The 16989-nt window shown below is 46.0% G+C and overlaps 1 long non-coding RNA gene across 1 annotated transcript; it reads left to right on the forward strand.

Moving 5' to 3' along the window:
* The first annotated feature begins 2675 nt into the window (after positions 1–2675).
* Positions 2676–16076, forward strand: LOC120053510. The gene is made up of 3 exons (XR_005477517.1): positions 2676–2786; positions 5132–5311; positions 16027–16076. It is a non-coding gene; the product is annotated as an uncharacterized LOC120053510 (long non-coding RNA).
* Positions 16077–16989: the final 913 nt, after the last annotated feature.

The following is a 16989-nucleotide window of genomic DNA, read 5'->3' on the forward strand; positions in this document are numbered from 1 at the left end:
CGGCTGGCCCTCGCTACATATTCCTCGCCAGACCCACTGGCTCCAGGTCATCTACAAGTCTATGCTAGGCAAAGCGCCGCCTTATCTCAGCTCACTGGTCACGATAACAACACCCACCCGTAGCACGCGCTCCAGCAGGTATATCTCACTGGTCATCCCCAAAGCCAACACCTCCTTTGGCCGCATTTCCTTCCAGTTCTCTTCTGCCAGTGACTGGAACGAATTGCAAAAATCGCTGAAGCTGGAGACTTAAATTTCCCTCACTAACTTTAAACATCAGCTATCTGAGCAGCTAACCGATCGCTGCAGCTGTACATAGTCCATCTGTAAATAGCCCACCCAATCTACCTACCTCATCCCCATATTGTTTTTATTTACTTTGCTGCTCTTTTGCACACCAGTATCACTACTTACACACCATCATCTGCTCATCATCATCTGCTCACCTAGCACTCCAGTGTTAATCTGCTAAATTGTAATTACTTTGCTACTATGGCCTATTTATTGCCATACCTCATGCCATTTGCACACACTGTATATAGACTTTATTTTTTTCTATTGTGTTATTGACTGTACACTTGTTGACGTAGTGTCCCCATGAGTGACAGAACACTAAGCCAATCACGGCGCAACTAGAGAACATTACAAACTCCTACGCTCCGTATTTTCTGCTGACTGCCCCACCACCACAGAAAGCACTGAGTTAGGCTGAAACACATGCATTTTGGAGCTGCCTTACTCAAGAAAGCAAAAAAGAGACCATGTTTGTATGTGGCTTTATTAACTCAATTATGAGTTTTGTTTACATTGTTTGCAAACTGATGTGACACGTATTAATGCCAAAATAACATGCACAATTATTATTTTTATATTATATATAATATTATATATCTATATATTTGTTTTGCCCTGAATGACACGTCGCAACTGATTATAGGTGTAATTAATGTTACCCATGATTCATTCATTGACATTGGAACAATAGGAGGTAAATTGATTCTGATAAACTAGTGGTAGTGGTCAATAAACTTGGATTCCAAGAGGTAAATCTGTGGTCAATCACGCATAACCTTTCAAAAGCATGAAGTTCTATTTTTCAGTCTGATGACAAAAACATATAGAACGTGATGTCAGTAGTTTCAAAAAGGAGATGTGCTGTACAGTCCGATGAGATATATAAATAAACAAATTAACCCAGCCAAAAGTTGATGTAATACAAATAGGCATTGTGCCTGGATAAACAAGTCTGGAACTTCCGTTCTTTCCTAAAGTGTGTTCTTTACTTATCAGCGATTTATTTGAACGTTTGTGCAATAAGCCACATTTCTACATTTCATTCACCAAATAAACAACCAGTAAAATAGCTGTAGAAAATTACACCATTAAATTGTCACAATCGGAAATTGATGGAGATAACCTCAAAGGTAAGAAAAAGGTAACCTCAAAGGTAAGAAAAAGGTAACCTCAAAGGTAAGAAAAAGGTAACCTCAAAGGTAAGAAAAAGGTAACCTCAAAGGTAAGAAAAAGGTCAACTCAAACACTTATCAAGTATGAGCATATTGTTGCCTATTTAAGTGTCTCTTGTCTACACTAGTGGTAATTCACAACAATAAAAAAAGTTACAAATGTCCAGTCAACAACAGTAGTTTCACTTAGTGTCCCTCCACAGTTTTAACCATCACACAGGAGGATATATACTGAACAAAAAATATAAACGCAACATGCAACAATTTCTAAGATTTTACTGAGTTACAGTTCATATGAGGAAATTTGTCAATTTAAATAAATGCATTAGGCCCTAATTTATGGATTTCACATGACTGGGAATCTGTGGCATTGTGTTGTGTGACAAAACTGCACATTTTAGAGTGGTCTTTTATTGTCCCCAGCACAAGGTGCACCTGTGTAATGATCATGCTGTTTAATCAGCTTCTTTATATGCCACTCCTGTCAGGTGGATGGATTATCTTGGCAAAGGAGAAATGCTAACTAACTGGGATGTAAACAAATTTGTGCATTTGAGAGAATGCATATGCGTATGGAAAATGTCTGGTATCTTTAATTTCAGCTCATGAAACATGGGACCAAAACTTTACATGTTGCGTTTATATTTTTGTTCAGTGTACAATGAGTGTACAAAGCATTAGAAACACCTTCTTAATATTGCGTTGCGCTCCCTTTTGCCCTCAGAATAGCCTCAATTCGTCGGCCATGGACTCTACAAGGTGTCGAAAGTGTTCCTCAGGGATGCTGGCCAATGTTGACTCCAATGCGTCCCACATTTGTGTCAAGTTGGCTGGATGTCCTTTGGGTGGTGGACCAATCTTGATACACACGGGAAACTGTTGAGCGTAAAAAACCCAACAGCGTTGCAGTTCTTGACACACTCAAACAGGCCCGTCTGGCACATACTACCATCCCCCGTTCAAAGGCACATAAACATTCACCCTCTGAATGCCACACACACACAATCCATGTCTCAATTGTCTCAAGGCTTAAAAATCCTTCTTTAACCTGTCTCCTTCCCTTTATCTACACTGATTAAAGTGGATTTAACAAGTGATATCAATAAGGGATCACAGCTTTCACCTGGATTCACCTGGTCAGTCTATGTCATGGAAAGCCCATGTTAATGTTTTGTACACTCAGTGTATATAGAAGCAGAGACTGATAAGAGCAAAGAGCCGCACCGGTTAACAGTGAATCAATAATGATGAGCAGCCTGAGAGGAACGCAGTGATGTCAGTACATTGCAACACAGAAATGGGAACTGAGGTTAAAATAAGGTATTCAACTCAAGTTATGAACGGCTGAATTTAGATGGTGTCAATTAATCTGAAATTTGAATTTTAAGGACAGGTTTTTAACAAGTCAACTGGTTGAGCAGTGATGAGATGGGATGGGAAAGCTTCAAAATATGATTGTTTATTTTGTCAACCTTGATTGTTTTAAATAATGTACATTGACAAAGTATGAGACAAAACAAATACATATATGACTTTAACATTTTTAAATAACTTTAAACCAGATGCCTGTGTGGTGTCTCTGTGTATATCTTAGTTAGCACTTAATAGCCTGATCCACACTATAGGGCCAAGCCGAGTGAAGCCAAGCTCCACTGGGCTGGCTTGGTTAGGCATCCACCATAGTTGCTGGAGCCATGCTGGAAAGGACAATGTGAAAAGAACAGTTCCTAAAGAGCACAATACGGTTCTAGTCGGCCCTATAGTGTGAACAAACCAGGAGATGTGTTCCTCCCTTCAACCCCTTCCACTCTACCCCTTATACAGTTGAAGTCGGAAGTTTACATACACTTAGGTTGGAGTCATTTAAACTAGTTTTTCAACCACTCCACACATTTCTTGTTAACAAACTATAGTTTTGGCAAGTCGGTTAGGACATCTACTTTGTGCAAGACACAAGTCATTTTTCCAACAATTGTTTACAGACAGATTATTTCACTTAATCACAATTCCAGTGGGTCAGAAGTTTACATACACTAAGTTGACTGTGCTTTTAAACTGCTTGGAAAATTCACAAAAATGATGTCATGGCTTTAGAAACTTCTGATATTCTAATTGACATCATTTGAGTCAATTGGAGGTGTACCTGTGGATGTATTTCAAGGCCTACCTTCAAACTCAGTGCCTCTTTGCTTGACATCATGGGAAAATCAAAATAAATCAGCCAAGACCTCAGAAAAAAAATTGTAGACCTCCACAAGTCTGGTTCATCCTTGGGAGCAATTTCCAAACGCCTGAAGGTACCACGTTCATCTGTACAAACAATAGTACGCAAGTATAAACACAATGGGACCACGCAGCCGTCATACCGCTCAGGAAAGAGACGTGTTCTGTCTCCTAGAGATGAACGTACTTTGGTGCGAAAAGTGCAAATCAATCCCAGAACAACAGTAAATTACCTTGTGAAGATGCTGGAGGACACATGTACAAAGTATCTATATCCACAGTAAAATGAGTCCTATATCGACATAACCTGAAAGGCCGCTCAGCAAGGAAGAAGCCAATGCTTCAAAACCGCCATAAAAAAGCCAGACTACAATTTGAAACTGCACATGGGGACAAAGATCGTACTTTTTTGGAGAAATGTCCTCTGGTCTGATGAAACAAAAATAGAACTGTTTGGCCATAATGACCATCGTTATGGAGGAAAAAGGGGGAGGCTTGCAAGCCGAAGAACATCCCAACTGTGAAGCACGGGGTGGCAGCATCATGTTGTGGGGGTGCTTTGCTGCAGGAGGGACTGGTGCACTTCACAAAATAGATGGCATCATGAGGGAGGAAAATTATGTGGATATATTGAAGCAACATCTCAAGACATCAGTCAGGAAGTTAAAGCTTGGTCGCAAATGGGTCTTCCAAATAGACAATGACCCCAAGCATACTTCCAAAGTTGTGGCAAAATGGCTTAAGGACAACAAAGTCAAGGTATTGGAGTGGCCATCACAAAGCCCTGACCTCAATCCTATAGAAAATATGTGGGCAGAACTGAAAAAGCGTGTCCGAGCAAGGAGGCCTACAAACCTGACTCAGTTACACCAGCTCTGTCAGGAAGAATGGGACAAAATTCACCCAACTTATTGTGGAAAGCTTGTGGAAGGCTACCTGAAACGTTTTACTCAAGTTAAACAATTTAAAGGCAATGCTACTAAATACTAATTGAGTGTATGTAAACGTCTGACCCAATGGGAATGGGATGAAAGAAATAAAAGCTCTCTACTATTATTCTGACATTTCACATTCTTAAAATAAAGTGGTGATCCTAACTGACCTCAAACAGAGCGTTTTTACTCTGATTAAATGTCAGGAATTGTGAAAAACTGAGTTTAAATGTATTTGGCTAAGGTGTATGTAAACTTCCGACTTCAACTGTATGAGGACCCCATGGCTGACCACCAGCGCATGGGCAGGGATGTCTCTGATCCCATCGTCCGGCTTGCCTGCGAGATCCCTGTCTCCTTCTGTCCTGGTCAGCAGTGGTCAGCCACCATGCGCTGGAACAGGTGCTCCAGAAACTCTTCGATCCGTGTCTTTATCTAACACAGAACAAAGCACTCTTATTCACAACACAGACTCATCCTTCCCGTTTTTCTTCTACACCCACACAACAGACTGGTTGACACCGGTTCCATCCTGATTGAGGGGCCTACAACATGTCCTGGGTGGTTAGAGAGATACTGAGATCACATACCATGGCAGATCTGCATCATCATCTGGACAACGTGTCACGTAAACTAGCTGTTGGATCACACTGACACTGGACGTATGACCTGCAAGCTAAGTACTAATTGGTAAGTCTTAGCAAAATGTAAGTTATTGGTCTCATTAGAACCTGTTATGCAAAACATTTATTTGGCATATTCATTGTCAAGAATGGATTACCCTGTAATGCATGCCAAAGGTGCCATCTAGTGTTGATAAAATGTATTGCCTCTGGGCTCCAATCAGGAGGAGTATATAGAGAGCGAGAGAGTGAGAAAGAGGCAGACAGACATGCTCCCTTAGGATCCCCAGAATGACTTACGTGTTCTATAGTCTCTCTCCCTGGAGGACGGAAGTTCAGCCACGACAGAACAGCTGCTGTAGCCATGTACTTCATGTTCACCACCACACACACACTCTGATATATAGTTAATAAGAACAGCATATATGGAAATTAGATATTGACAACCTAGAGCCCAGAGAAAGGGTACTCACCCTCTCTTTAAGTGATGGGTCACAATTTCTAGGCCAGAGCAACAACTGTTGTGTTTCAAAATCGCTCTGTAACAAAACGGATAAAACAACCATTCACATACATCTTTCTAAGGAGAGATTGTTTCAATAATACACAATCAAATAAAACCTGTGGACCATCCCAACACATAATACTGGTGTCAAAAGTGTATTATAAAAGATGACATGATCTCTGTGACATCGTTCCTGTAGCCTCTGCCTGCTGCATCCCTAGTCCGAAAGACACGAGTCTATCGCCTGGCCTGGGGGATTGGGAAATTCCCAGGATTGGAGTGACACTGTAAACCTCACAGTGTCAGTGATATGCCATTGAAACATGACATCTAGGAAATCTATTGGGATTATCTGTTCCTAAACTTCTACGTTGTGCTGTTTGACACATTTCATCCAAGGCTCTCTAATGTATCCAAAACGGTATGAAAACAGTAGCACCAGATGTACTTTTATAGTAAATTACACCTTGTAGAAGGTATTTTCTATTCCATTATGTTTCACCACTGGGGGAAAAAAGTATCTATAAGCATGTAATAAGACAATATACCATAGAATACATTTCAATACAGAAGACACCATCTAATGAGAAATACATCAAAACGCATGGCTTAGTTTAGTAGGGTAATTATCCAGTCATATTGTATTACTATTGAAGCAATGATCTTATCCATAGACTCTATCCATAGACTGTTCTCTCTGCTTGTGCACGGCAAGCGGTACCAGTGCATCAAGTCTGACACCAACAGGCTCCCGAACAGCTTCTATCCCCAAGCCATAAGACTTGCTAAATAGTTAACTAAATCAATTACAAAATGGCTACAGACTATCTGATTTGACCCTTGTATTTATTTTTTACACTGTCTCTATGCACACTCACAGGGCCCTACACACACAAACACATATAATATGCACTTATATTTATTCTGACTCTACACGCACACCCACTCACATACAATCATCATATACTCTGCTGCTACTATTTATTATAAATCCTGATGCCTAGTCACCTTACCCCCTTACATATCTACTTCTATCACTCCAGTATCCCTGCACATTGTAAATATGGTACTGGAACTGACTGACCCTGAATATAGTATGCTTACTTACTTACTTTCTCGTGTTCTTCTTATTTCTCGTGTGTTTAATTTCTACCTTGTTATTTTTAGTATTACATTATTGATTATTTCATTGTTGGATTTAGCGCTTGCAAGCAAGGCAATTGTGCACGTGACATTACAACGTGAAACTTGAAATTGGACATTTTCTGAGAAGCAGGGCTAAACATTCGTACTCAGTTTGACCTTTTATCTGGACGTGCACTCCAGTCATTGGAGACTGGAGAAATGCGACACCAGCTCAGTACAGAGCGTTTGTTGCGGTGGCGTGCACTGATTGTAGCATGTAAACCGTTCAAATTCTAAAATGTACAGCATTATGATAACCATTCACCCATTTTTGTCGACTTGACGTGTACCTTGTCAATACCCGAGGGCTATTTGCCATTCACTGTAGTCAACAGTAGCAGCCTATGCAAATGTAAACTGACACTGAATAGTAATGAAGTGACCGAAGTATCTTCTGAATAATTCACATTTACTGTTGGACTATCGTTATGGCAAAGGTAAAATAAGCATTAAGGTAGTTGATGCACTTGAAATTACAGTTATTGAAGTGTAGCTAGCTCTCTTCCAAAACCACCCACAAAACACAGCATGCACGTCACACACGGGATCATTTGGACGACCCCACCCTTAACCTTAATTAAAACCTACCCTAACCATAACCCCTTTTAAACATCAACTTCTATGGGATAGGGACGTCCCAATTATTCGGTATAGTAAGGACCCCACCCTCAGCGGGCTCGGGAATAGAAAAAAAAATGGTTTTCAGGGGAAATGGAAAGAGACTGTAACGGTATTCCTCCTCTTCAACCGAAGAGGAGGAGTAGTGATTGAACCAAGGCGCAGCGTTGTGAAATGACATATTTTAATTAAACAAGACGGAATAAACACGAAAACACTTGAATAATTAACAAAATAACGAAACGAAAACGTAGGCAGACCTGAACTATACGAACTTACATACAACACGAAGAACGCACGAACAGGGAAAATAGACTACACAAAAAGAACGATGTACAAACAAACCGAACAGTCCCGTATGGTGCGACAAACACTGACACAGGAGACAACCACCCACAACGAACACTGTGAAACAACCTACCTAAATATGACTCTCAATTAGAGGAACGCCAAACACCTGCCTCTAATTAAGAGCCATACCAGGCAACCCTTAAACCAACATAGAAACAGAAAACATAGAATGCCCACCCAAACTCACGTCCTGACCAACTAACACATACAACAAACTAACAGAAATAGGTCAGGAACGTGACATAACCCCCCCCTTAAGGTGCGAACTCCGGGCGCACCAGCACAAAGTCTAGGGGAGGGTCTGGGTGGGCATCTGACCACGGTGGTGGCTCAGGGCGAGGTCCCCACCCCACCATAGTCAATCCCAGCTTACATCTCCCCCTACAAATGACCACCCTCATATTACACCCACTTACCATCGAGACAAGGGGCAGCACCGGGATAGAGGGATAGCTCAGCACAGAGGGATAGCTCAGCACAGAGGGATAGCTCAGGACAGAGGGGCAACTCAGGACAGAGGGGCAACTCAGGACAGAGGGGCAACTCAGGACAGAGGGGCAACTCAGGACAGAGGGGCAACTCAGGACAGAGGGGCAACTCAGGACAGAGGGGCAACTCAGGACAGAGGGGCAACTCCGGACTGAAAGGCAGCTCCGGACAGAGAGGCAGCTCCGGACTGAGGGGCAGTTCTGGACAAATAGCCGCTCTGGGCTGAGGGACAGCTCATGACTGGCTGACGGCTCTGGACGCTCATGGCTGGCTGACGGCTCTGGACGCTCATGGCTGGCTGACGGCTCTGGACGCTCATGGCTGGCTGACGGCTCTGGACGCTCATGGCTCACTGACGGCTCTGGCAGATCCTGTCTGGTTGGCGGCTCTGGCAGATCCTGTCTGGTTGGCGGCCCTCGCAGATCCTGTCTGGTTGGCGGCCCTGGCAGATCCTGTCTGGTTGGCGGCCCTGGCAGATCCTGTCTGGTTGGCGGCTCTGGCAGATCCTGTCTGGTTGGCGGCTCTGGCAGATCCTGACTGACGAATGGCTCTAGCGGCTCCTGACTGACTGACGGCTCGGGACAGACGGGCGGCTCTAATGGCTCGGGACAGACGGATGGCTCAGACGGCGCTGGGGAGACGGATGGCTCAGACGGCGCTGGGGAGACGGATGGCTCAGATGGCGCTGCGGAGACGGATGGCTCAGATGGCGCTGCGGAGACGGATGGCTCAGATGGCGCTGCGGAGACGGATGGCTCAGATGGCGCTGCGGAGACGGATGGCTCAGACTGATCCTGTCTGGCGGAAGGCTCTGTAGGCTCATGGCAGACGGGCAGTTCATGCGGCGCTTGGCAGACGGACAGTTCAGGCGCCGTTGGGCAGACGGCAGACTCTGGCCGGCTGAGACGCACTGTAGGCCTGGTGCGTGGTGCCGGAACTGGAGGCACCGGACTGGAGACACGCACTTCAAGCCTAGTGCGGGGAGCAGGGACAGGGCACACTGGACTCTCAAAACGTACTATATGCCTGGTGCGTGGTACCGGCACTGGTGGCACCGGGCTGAGTGCACGCACATCAGGACGAGTACGGGGAGAAGGAACAGTGTGTACAGGGCTCTGGAGACGCACAGGTGGCTTAGTGCGTGGTGCCGGAACTGGAGGCACCGGACTGGAGACACGCACCATAGAGAGAGTGCGTGGAGGAGGAACAGGGCTCTGGAAACGCACTGGAAGCCTGGTGCGTGGTGTAGGCACTGGTGGTACTGGGCTGGGGCGGGGAGGTAGCGCCGGAAATACCGGACTGTGCAGGCGTATTGGCTCCCTTGAGCACTGAGCCTGCCCAACCTTACCTGGCTGAGTGCTCCCCATCGCCCGACCAGTGCGGGGAGGTGGAATAACCCGCACCGGGCTATGTAGGCGAACCGGGGACACCATGCGTAAGGCTGGTGCCATGTAAGCCGGCCCAAGGAGACGTACTGGTGGCCAGATATGTAGAGCCGGCTTCATGGCGCTTGGCTCAATGCTCCATCTAGACCTACCAGTGCGGGGAGGTGGAACCCGCACTGGGCTATGCACACGTACAGGAGACACCGTGCGCTCTACTGCGTAACACGGTGTCTGCCCGTACTCCCGCTCTCCACGGTTAGCCTGGGAAGTGGGCGCAGGTCTCCTACCTGCCTTTGGCCCACTACCTCTTAGCCCCCCCCCAAGAAATTTTTGGGTAGTACTCACGGGCTTTTCGGGCTTCCGTGCAAGACGCGTCCCCTCATAACGCCGGTTCCCTTCTCCGATTGCCTCTGCTCTCCTCAGTGCCTCCAGCTGTTCCTATGGGAGGCGATCCCTTCCAGCCAGGATCTCCTCCCATGTGTAGCAACCTTTACCGTCTAATACATCCTCCCAAGTCCATTCCTCCTTCTTGCGCTGTCCCTTCCTCTGATTACACCGCTGCTTGATTCTGGATTGGTGGGTGGTTCTGTAACGGTTGTTCTCCTCCTTTTCAACCGAAAAGGAGGAAAGGCGCAGCGGGTTGTGAACACATAATTTATTTAAAGACAAGACGAAAAAACACGAACTTCACTATAACTAACAAAACAACAAACGGAGTAGACAGACCTGGACGACGAACTTACATAAAACACGAAGAACGCACGAACAGGGAAAATAGACTACACAAAATGACGATGTACAAAAACAAACCGAACAGTCCCGTATGGTGCGACAAACACTGACACAGGAGACAACCACCCACAACGAACACTGTGAAACAACCTACCTAAATATGACTCTCAATTAGAGGAACGCCAAACACCTGCCTCTAATTAAGAGCCATACCAGGCAACCCTTAAACCAACATAGAAACAGAAAACATAGAATGCCCACCCAAACTCACGTCCTGACCAACTAACACATACAACAAACTAACAGAAATAGGTCAGGAACGTGACATAACCCCCCCCTTAAGGTGCGAACTCCGGGCGCACCAGCACAAAGTCTAGGGGAGGGTCTGGGTGGGCATCTGACCACGGTGGTGGCTCAGGGCGAGGTCCCCACCCCACCATAGTCAATCCCAGCTTACATCTCCCCCTACAAATGACCACCCTCATATTACACCCACTTACCATCGAGACAAGGGGCAGCACCGGGATAGAGGGATAGCTCAGCACAGAGGGATAGCTCAGCACAGAGGGGCAACTCAGGACAGAGGGGCAACTCAGGACAGAGGGGCAACTCAGGACAGAGGGGCAACTCAGGACAGAGGGGCAACTCAGGACAGAGGGGCAACTCAGGACAGAGGGGCAACTCAGGACAGAGGGGCAACTCAGGACAGAGGGGCAACTCAGGACAGAGGGGCAACTCAGGACAGAGGGGCAACTCCGGACTGAAAGGCAGCTCCGGACAGAGAGGCAGCTCCGGACTGAGGGGCAGTTCTGGACAAATAGCCGCTCTGGGCTGAGGGACAGCTCATGACTGGCTGACGGCTCTGGACGCTCATGGCTGGCTGACGGCTCTGGACGCTCATGGCTGGCTGACGGCTCTGGACGCTCATGGCTGGCTGACGGCTCTGGACGCTCATGGCTCACTGACGGCTCTGGCAGATCCTGTCTGGTTGGCGGCTCTGGCAGATCCTGTCTGGTTGGCGGCCCTCGCAGATCCTGTCTGGTTGGCGGCCCTGGCAGATCCTGTCTGGTTGGCGGCCCTGGCAGATCCTGTCTGGTTGGCGGCTCTGGCAGATCCTGTCTGGTTGGCGGCTCTGGCAGATCCTGACTGACGAATGGCTCTAGCGGCTCCTGACTGACTGACGGCTCGGGACAGACGGGCGGCTCTAATGGCTCGGGACAGACGGATGGCTCAGACGGCGCTGGGGAGACGGATGGCTCAGACGGCGCTGGGGAGACGGATGGCTCAGATGGCGCTGCGGAGACGGATGGCTCAGATGGCGCTGCGGAGACGGATGGCTCAGATGGCGCTGCGGAGACGGATGGCTCAGACTGATCCTGTCTGGCGGAAGGCTCTGTAGGCTCATGGCAGACGGGCAGTTCATGCGGCGCTTGGCAGACGGACAGTTCAGGCGCCGTTGGGCAGACGGCAGACTCTGGCCGGCTGAGACGCACTGTAGGCCTGGTGCGTGGTGCCGGAACTGGAGGCACCGGACTGGAGACACGCACTTCAAGCCTAGTGCGGGGAGCAGGGACAGGGCACACTGGACTCTCAAAACGTACTATATGCCTGGTGCGTGGTACCGGCACTGGTGGCACCGGGCTGAGTGCACGCACATCAGGACGAGTACGGGGAGAAGGAACAGTGTGTACAGGGCTCTGGAGACGCACAGGTGGCTTAGTGCGTGGTGCCGGAACTGGAGGCACCGGACTGGAGACACGCACCATAGAGAGAGTGCGTGGAGGAGGAACAGGGCTCTGGAAACGCACTGGAAGCCTGGTGCGTGGTGTAGGCACTGGTGGTACTGGGCTGGGGCGGGGAGGTAGCGCCGGAAATACCGGACTGTGCAGGCGTATTGGCTCCCTTGAGCACTGAGCCTGCCCAACCTTACCTGGCTGAGTGCTCCCCATCGCCCGACCAGTGCGGGGAGGTGGAATAACCCGCACCGGGCTATGTAGGCGAACCGGGGACACCATGCGTAAGGCTGGTGCCATGTAAGCCGGCCCAAGGAGACGTACTGGTGGCCAGATATGTAGAGCCGGCTTCATGGCGCTTGGCTCAATGCTCCATCTAGACCTACCAGTGCGGGGAGGTGGAACCCGCACTGGGCTATGCACACGTACAGGAGACACCGTGCGCTCTACTGCGTAACACGGTGTCTGCCCGTACTCCCGCTCTCCACGGTTAGCCTGGGAAGTGGGCGCAGGTCTCCTACCTGCCTTTGGCCCACTACCTCTTAGCCCCCCCCCAAGAAATTTTTGGGTAGTACTCACGGGCTTTTCGGGCTTCCGTGCAAGACGCGTCCCCTCATAACGCCGGTTCCCTTCTCCGATTGCCTCTGCTCTCCTCAGTGCCTCCAGCTGTTCCTATGGGAGGCGATCCCTTCCAGCCAGGATCTCCTCCCATGTGTAGCAACCTTTACCGTCTAATACATCCTCCCAAGTCCATTCCTCCTTCTTGCGCTGTCCCTTCCTCTGATTACACCGCTGCTTGATTCTGGATTGGTGGGTGGTTCTGTAACGGTTGTTCTCCTCCTTTTCAACCGAAAAGGAGGAAAGGCGCAGCGGGTTGTGAACACATAATTTATTTAAAGACAAGACGAAAAAACACGAACTTCACTATAACTAACAAAACAACAAACGGAGTAGACAGACCTGGACGACGAACTTACATAAAACACGAAGAACGCACGAACAGGGAAAATAGACTACACAAAATGACGATGTACAAAAACAAACCGAACAGTCCCGTATGGTGCGACAAACACTGACACAGGAGACAACCACCCACAACGAACACTGTGAAACAACCTACCTAAATATGACTCTCAATTAGAGGAACGCCAAACACCTGCCTCTAATTAAGAGCCATACCAGGCAACCCTTAAACCAACATAGAAACAGAAAACATAGAATGCCCACCCAAACTCACGTCCTGACCAACTAACACATACAACAAACTAACAGAAATAGGTCAGGAACGTGACAGAGACTCTGTGACGGGTCTCCCGCTTTTGGACATTAACAAGGTGACAGCGGAGAGGGAGAGGCGAAGAGAGAGGGTATACTCCGCCCAAAATCTGTCCACGAAAATAATATCACAAAGACAGGAATTTTTGTATGGTCAATGAGTGTCAAATTTGGTCAACAACATTTTTTATTGCTAATTTGCTATGTGAGGGTTATTTGATCGAATTTAAGTTTTGTAATGATTAGGTTGTTACAAATGCACTGATATAAGCAGGGGTGAAAGTAGGTTTTATTTCTTCCAGGTATAGGACCTGCGCCACATTTTTCTATGGACCTGATCATAGAATTATATACAGTACCAGTCAAAAGTTTGGACACACCAACTCATTCAAGGGTTTTTCTTTATTTTTACTATTTACTACATCGTAGAATAATAGTGAAGACAACAAAACTATGAAATAACAAATATGGAATTTGTTATTTTATTTAACTAGGCAAGTCAGTTAAGAACAAATTCTTATTTACAATGACCTACACCGGCCAAACCCTAACCAGGACGAAGTTGGGCCAATTGTGCTTCACCCTATGGGACTCCTGATCAAGGCTGGATCATGTAGTAACCAAAAAAGTGTTAAACAAATCAAAATAGGTTTTATATTTGAGATTCTTCAAATAGCCACCCTTTGCCTTGATGACAGCTTTGCACACTCTTGGCATTCTCTCAACCAGCTTCATGAGGTAATCACCTGGAATGTATTTCAATTAACAGGTGTGCCTTGGTAAAAGTTCATTTGTGGAATGTCTTTCCTTCTTAATGCGTTTGAGCCAATCAGTTATGTTGTGACAAAGTGATGATGGGCTGTCATTTCTCTTTGCTTATTTGAGCTGTTCATGCCATAATATGGACTTGGTCTTTTACCAGATAGTGCTATCTTCTGTATACCACCCCTACCTTAAGACATGAAGGTCAGTAAATCTGTAAAATGTCAAGAACTTTGAAAGTTTCTTCAAGTCGCAAAAACCATCAAGCGCTATGATAAAACTGGCTCTCATGAGGACCGCCACAAGAATTGATGACCCAGAGTTACCTCTGCTGCAGAGGATAAATTCATTAGATTTAACTGTACCTTAGATTGCAGGCCAAAGAAATGCTTCACAGGATTCAAGTAACACACACATCTCAACATCAACTGTTCAGAGGAGTCTGCATGAATCAGGCCTTCATGGTCAAATTGCTGCAAAGAAACCACTACTAATGGACAACAATAAGAAGAAGAGACTTTCTTGGGCCAAGAAACACGAGCAATGGACATTAGACAGGTGGAAATATGTCCTTTGGTCTGATGAGTCCAAATTTGAGATTTTTGGTTCCAACCCCGTGTCTTTCTGAGATGCAGAGTAGGTGAACGGATGATCTCCGCATGTGTGGTTCCCACCGTGAAGCATGGAGGAGGTGTGATGGTGTGGGGGTGCATTGCTGGTGACACTGTCTGTGATGTATTTTGAATTCAAGGCACACTTAAGCAGTATGGATACCACAGCATTCTGCAGTGACACGCCATCCCATCTGGTTTGCGCTTAGTGGGACTATCATTTGGACTATTGGGACTATCAAAACACGCATCCAGGCTGTGTATGGGCAATTTGATCAAGAAAGAGAGTGATGGTGCTGCGTCAGATGACCTGGCCTCCACAATCACCCGACCTCAACCCAATTGAGATGGTTTGGGATGAGTTGGACCGCAGAGTGAAGGAAAAGCAGCCAACAAGTGGTCAGCATATGGGGGAACTCCTTCAAGACTGTTGGAAAAGCATTCCAGGTGACTACCTCATGAACCTGGTTGAGAGAATGCCAAGAGTGTGCAAAGCTGTCATCAAGGCAAAAGGTGGCTACTTTGAAGAATCTAAAATCTAAAATATATTTTGATTTGTTTAACACTTTTTGTTACTACATGATTATGTGTGTTATTTCATAGTTTTGATGTCATCACATTATTCTACAATGTAGAAAATAGTAAAAATAAAGAAAAACCCTTCAATGAGTAGGTGTATCCACACTTTTGACTGGTACTGTATATACTGAATACAAATATAAACGCAACATGTAAAGTGTTGGTCCCATGTTTCATGAGCTGAAATAAAAGATACCAGAAATGTTCCATATGAACAAAAAGGTTATTTCTCTCAAATATTGTGAACAAATTTGTTTACATCCCTGTTAGTGAGTATTTCTCCTTTGCCAAGATAGTTTATCCACCTGACAGGTGTGGCATATCAAGAAGCTGATTAAGCAGCGTTACACAGCATTCCACAGGTGCACCTTGTGCTGGGGGCAATAAAAGGCCACTCTAAAATTTGCAGATTTGTCACACAACACAATGCCATAGATGTCTCAAGTTTTAAGGGATGGTGCAATTGGTATGCTGACTGCAGGAATGTCCACCAGAGCTGTTGCTAGAGAATTTAATATTAATTTCTCTACCATAAGCTGCATCCAATGTTGTTTTAGAGAATTTGGCAGTACGCCCAACTGACTTGACAACCGCAGACCACGTGTAACCACGCCAGCCCAGGATGACCAGATTCGGCTTCTTCACCTGCGGGATCATCTGAGACCAGCCACCTGGACAGCTGATGAAACTGTAGATTTGCACAACCGAAGAATTTATGTACAAACTGTCAGAAACCGCTTCAGGGAAGCTCATCTGCCTGCTCTTCATCCTCACCAGGGTCTTGACCTGACTGTATTCCGGCGTGGTAACCGACTTCAGTGACCAAGAGATGCATTTCTGTATTCCCAGTCATGTGAAATCCATAGATTATGGCCTAATGAATTTATTTAAATTGAGTGATTTTCTTTTATGAACTGTAACTCAGTAAAATCATAGAATTTTGTTGCATGTTGCATTTATATCTTCTTTTTCAATGTAGAATCCCTATTAATCCAATAGCAACTGTGAGCCTAGTCCTAAAGATTTGTCATTTACATTTTAAAATAAATTAGCTTTTATTGTGGCATTAACACAACCAATCATGATGTTGTCAAAAAATCACTTCAAAGGGCTCCTTTACTAGGCTTTCTACGCAAGTTCATCCACTAGCAACATATTTCTAGCCTCCAAGCAGTGATGAATGGAAAGTGACATCTGTTACACAAAACACCATAAAGAGAAAGGCATTTGGCCATTGTCAGTTGGTCAAAATGTATGCGTCCACTGCTGTCCACGTGCGTCTCTGTGTCGACCACTCATCTCTGCCTTGGCAAAAATGATATGTTATCCTCGAACCACATGGCATTTTGGAGTATAGGCTATACCACGCGTTCTCAAGTCCATTCCCTCATTTTTCATGCCTTGGACATACGTAATGATAAATAATAGTGTAATAGCCTACATTTTTCTTGACATTTATTTGTATTATTGTGATAGGCTCATGTATTTTTTAATTTTTTTAATTTTTTAAAATCCTTTTA

The sequence above is a fragment of the Salvelinus namaycush genome, chromosome 9, assembly GCF_016432855.1.
Source record: "Salvelinus namaycush isolate Seneca chromosome 9, SaNama_1.0, whole genome shotgun sequence".
In the NCBI taxonomy this organism is placed as follows: Eukaryota; Metazoa; Chordata; class Actinopteri; order Salmoniformes; family Salmonidae; genus Salvelinus; species Salvelinus namaycush.